Below are 5,619 nucleotides of genomic sequence, written 5' to 3'. Positions count from 1 at the left end.
ACGGTAAATATATATTATATATATACATACATACATACACACACACATAACAAGCACTCTGAACTCATCCGTCTTTGTTACTGTCACTTTGTTTCTGTGCCGCACATACAGCTTGATGCTGATATTCTTGTTTCTTATTCTCAAAGTCCTCCTCTACTCAAACAGGTGTCCGGCTGCAGCTCTGCTGTTCATTGTTCTTGAAATGTTCCAGTGTCGACATCCACCGTCAAGCTGCATGTGTGTGTCTTCTCTTTGTCAGGGATGGTGAATAATTTACCGCAGTCTCCCTCCGGTGAGCGACCGGTCTACTGCAGGCCACTTCCTCTCCCCGGGACAATGGGCCCATTTCCTGTGGGGCACGAAACCAAGTACCAGAGAGACCAGCAGAAACAGACGAGTATTGTAATGCAAAGGCATCGGATCACTGTATCTAGTTGGAGAGTAAAAAGGCAGACTGAGATTCATGATCATTTTACCAGGCAGGAATGGAGACGAGACAAACAGCTAGAAGCCACAACATTCATGTGTCTATGTAGCGAGCATTAAGGTGGTTTACTACACACACGCTGATTGTGCCTCGCCAAAATAGCTTTTTCACATTTTTGTCATTTTTGTGTCTCTCCAGCAACCTTCGCCACCCAAAGAGCCATTTTTACCCTCAGTCTCTTTTAAAAATTTAATTTGTCTGAAGCCTAAAAAACCTACATGACTCTTCAAAAAGAATTAACCTTTAAAGATTTGCACAAAAATACCTAGAAAGCCTTTCTTTCTTAGGTTCTTAAGAGCTTGAAAGAGTCACATGCGGCTCTAGAGCTGCAGGTACAAACCCCTATGATGTGAATGCAGCAAAGCTAAATTTGTAATTGTGAAATGAAAGCAAAATGATCCATCCATCCATTGTTTATACCTGCTTGTTTCCTTGTCAGAGTCCAGCTGTCATTGGTTGAGAGACGGGTGCAACTTGAACGGGTCATGAGTCCAATGCAGGACAGAATATCTGACATTTTTTAAATAAAAACCTGAAGAGTAAACAAACTGAAGCTACATAGATCTTTTTGAGTCATACTAACAACTCAAAGAGCTTTATGCCAAATTCACATTCAATTCTACTTTCCCTTAATACACACATATTTATTACACAGATACACAGATTCCTAGGAAATTTGAAAGTGCTTGGCCGAGGGACACATTAACATGCGACAGGAAGAACCTGGAAGTGAACCCACAGCTTTCAGACAGTAAGACAACAACACACTGAGCCACAGAGACCCATGCAGGGAATGCCCTCCAAACTTGGGCTCCATGTTTAGGTGGGTGTCCAGATATTTATGGTCTAGCCTTTGTGCAACACTCTCTCCACTTTATGATAACTGATCGGATTGGACAGCGCTCTGTGAGATGTTTTAAGCTTGAGATATGAAGTTATAAACTTAGTATCCAAAGCTGAACCCGTCTGCTGTATCCCTTTGTTTCTCTTTGAGGCCTTCACACAACAGCTCGACTTCTGCTGAGGTCACTTTAAACGCTTCGGATGTCACTAATTAAGTGACATTAAAAATCGGATGTCACTAATTAAGTGACATCCGATTTTTGAAAATCGTGCGCAATTTTGTTTCCACTTCAAAATTATGCACTACCGTAAGAAATCGCAATAAACAACATCAAAGCTTGTGACTGTGACTGTGGTAAACTGTGGTAAAAGGTTTGAACGGTGTTAATAATTTTGTAAAGCGCGCACTCACACAGCTTCTTTACCGTCTAATAAATGTCAAAAATATCCAGACGCTTCAGCTGTAAAGCCTAAATAGAGCTTATAACAAGAGTAATCATGAGCTACAAGCCCATTCTTTTAATTCCTGGCAGAAAGAAGCAGCTGTGTTCAAACAATGGCCCCATTCAAGCCAGTGCTGACCCTGTGTCCACCACTCAGGGATATCTGATGAAGCAAAAGTCAAAGCCAGCAAATTTTAGATCCAAACGGCCCGCTTTGGCAACATGAAGCCACTGTTCCGTTCAGTGAACAGCCTAATAATCATTGGGCCTCCCCTTCGCCCCCTTTGCCCCTCTCTCCGCCCCTCAAAGCATCACGATAAAACCCAAGTGTCAATTAGACCCGGAGCTATTTTTAAAAGTCCACACATTCGCTCTGACAAATATAATGGCCTAAATAACCAGCAGTGACCTGGCCTGGCCCGTCCCTGCTCTGCCTCTGTCCCTTTCATTTGGCGAGCCACAGATGATGACTGTCACAATGGCTGCACAGGAGAGAGCCGGGACGACACCGCCCGAGGCGGGACACAGAGAACAGCCTGACCTATCTGCGTCTATCATCTAGCATGAGTGTATCATACAGGCAGTTAGAGAGGCTCCTCTGCACACTGATGCATTTTACCTCCTCGGAGTTCAATATAAATCTCCTCTCTCTCTGTGCGGTTATTGCATTTTTTTTTTTTTTAAATATGTATGACGAGAAAGTCTTCATCTGAATAATGCATTTTTATGCATGCATTACTGGCCAATAAAAGGCCGCTACTCTGCAAGTCAGTGGGTAATTAGGGCATTAATCTTTTCCTGACCTTTGCTGTTTGACGTCGAGCGTACGGACACATGCAACAGAGAGCAAAAACAGCAGGCCTGACTTTTGTTCAAATGTATGTGACGTGGGTACAACACGGGCTCTTTAACCTTTACCACAGAGGCTGCTGGAGAGAAATCAGGACTGAAATAAACAGTTCTTCCCCTTTTTCACGCATCACTACACCTCTAGTTATAACGATACAGCTGATCAGCGCACAAAGCCAGTGGAGAAGGGGAAGAGACACAAAAGTCCTCCATGAAAAGTGAAACAGCAAACCTAACAGCAGCTAAATTTAGGGTTTGATCCCACTAATGTGCTTTTACATAATGCATCGCTATATTATTAATGCTGAAGCATCAGCGGGCTGTTACAGTCTGCCGGCAGAGCGGCTGCTGCTTTAAAACAGGAACATGACAGGAAAAAGGCAAAGCTCTGATTAATCATTTCACGTTGTCTCTTCTTAAGTTAGCGATGACTAAAAGATTCAAACACTTTAAACTAAAACTGCTAATAAATGACTCACCTGTAAGATATAATAACACACAACATTCGTAAGCTGCAGGGAGTCAAAAAAAATGAGTCATGAGGGATGGGAAAATACTTAGTATGTAGTGGAGAAAAACCTCCAAATAAATGAGAGGTTAACAGTAACATGCCATCAGATATATGTTGTTTTGGTGCTTAGATTGCTTAATATTTTGATCTGGTATTTTCATAACAACAGTAATAATAATTATATTTTTTATTGTCATTGTACAAACCATGCAATAAAAATTACTCCACATATTTTATATTTTATTTAAATGTTTCAGATCTTAAAATAAATCTGAATATCAAAATAAATTTGAGAATAAATTACTCAAGATAGCTCGAGTAAACGCAAAAGGTTCTTTCTAATGATGAGATCATTCACTGAAAGAACCAAACCATCCAAGCCAACCAGGTCTTACTGCACGTGAAAAAAGCAATTGTCCACTTAAGCTCATCACTGACTGAGTCACCCTTGGCAGCAATAGTTGCCATTAAGCTAGTTTGATTACCGGCGATGAGTCTTTTGCAGTGGAGGATTGCTGCTTCATTCTTCTTTGCATCATTTTCGTTATTTGGTCACGTTGGTGGATTTTTGAGAGTGAACCGCCTTGCTGAGGTCATGCAACGACACTTTTTTTTTATCTGAGTTCAAGTCCAGACTTTGATCAGGCCAATCAGGACTTTGTTTCGTTACTTTTGAGCCGTTCAGAGGTGGACTTGCTGATTTTAAGCATAACCCAGTTGCACTTCAGCTTAAAGTCACACTAATGGTATTCTCCTTCAGGATTTTTAGCCACAGAGAAGAATTTATGGACTCATCAGTTTTGGCGAGCTGTCCACGTCCTGAAGCAGCTAATTACTCCTAGATCCTCCATGTTTCACTATTGATAATATGCTGTTATTTTTCTGAGATGTCATTATAGCTAAAAAGTTACAAAGAGATCCCTCTTTGTCTAAAAACTGCTGCTCACGTTTTTCCTGAAATCTTGGGGAACATTAAGATATTTTTAGTAAACACGAAGGATTTTGGTCAGCAGTAGTTTTGGTCTCAAAACTCAAAACTCTTGCATGTCTCTTTGTTATTGTTGAATCATGACATTTGACCTTAACTGAGCCAGGTAAGGCCTGAAGAGCTTTAGATGTCGCTCCAAGTAATTTTGGAAGGTCAGGGACCCCTGGGAACGCTCACCTCCGTTTCATGTTTTCTTAATCTGTGGTTTTACTTTCCTGACAGACAGAAGTCCAGAACTTTGTTTCTAATATATTCTTGAATTTCTTAAGATCAGGGCATGATGGGTGGCTTTTAAGATCTTTTAGACAGACAGCTTCTATTCAAGATCTTGATTCCCCAGGTAATCAGACCTGGGTGCGGCTCTGAATCTGAACTCTGTTCTCCAAACTAAACAAAACGTTAATCACAGTCAATTTCTGCTTTAGCAGGGACAACATTCCCACACTTAACATCCACGTATTCCTGGATAGTGTTTTCATTGTAAATGACATAATTTATGTATTTATTTTTTACTTTGTCTGGGTATCTTTGCCTGACATTAACATTTGTTTGATCTTATCATTTGATCTTAAAAACATGCTGCGTCAAAACAATAACTGAAAACTGTAAAATAAAAAGGCAGCTTTGAAGGCGAAAAAGATTGTACAGGAGGTTATATGCAAATCAATCCTTCTGTGAGATTATGCTAGTGAAATTTAAAAAAAACTAATTATGTTAAGATACATATCCAGGTGTTTCTACATTAATTAGAATCACCAGCCATTTATTTTTAGGACAAAGTTGGTGCATTTGTGGACTTTTGGTGGTCATATACTGTAATTTAATTGTTTTATTTGAAAAAAACTCCCAATGTGAAGAGAGACATGAAGAACCAGCACACATTTTCTCTAAACGTTTCAGTCTTTTCTTCATAAAGGGCTAAAACCTTAAATAAGTTCGTAAGAAATACAAATGAGAAGCGAAGATAATGGAGGGTATCTGTTTGTGAGATTTGGTGCGCTTCACTTCCCGGTGGCAGCAGTGACTCATTCAGCTGTCTGGTTTCGCTGTTATCAAGGTGTGGCCGAGCGTCACGCAGGTGGGAGGAAAATAAACCCAACATAGGGAGAAGAACAGTGTAGACGGCCTCTGAACGTAAGAAATAAACTCATCTAGAACATTTTAAGTGGTGTTGTCTGTAAAGTATCGCTACTTAAACACCTATCAGTCTCCAATGAACGTATGTGAGTAAAACCTAAAACCATTTTGTACTTTTGTGGAGGTTTTTGTATGGAAAGCAATACATACGCTAGCAATGAAACAAAAACAAACAAACAAAAACAAGACATATCTGCCTGCTACTGAAACGTAAAATACAAGTTTGTCTTTATCATTAAAACGACCAAGCGGTGTCTGGGGTGGTGGGGACATTGAGCAGAGCCCTTCCGGGTGGGGTCGCGCCACGAAGGGGTGGAGCCTTGCCGAGGTGACGCTCCTTTCACTACGTTTTTTTGTTCAG

Source organism: Poecilia mexicana, unplaced genomic scaffold, assembly GCF_051168715.1.
Source record: "Poecilia mexicana isolate PSO_F unplaced genomic scaffold, ASM5116871v1 scaffold_1, whole genome shotgun sequence".
Lineage (NCBI taxonomy): Eukaryota > Metazoa > Chordata > Actinopteri > Cyprinodontiformes > Poeciliidae > Poecilia > Poecilia mexicana.
This window is presented reverse-complemented; position numbering follows the sequence as displayed.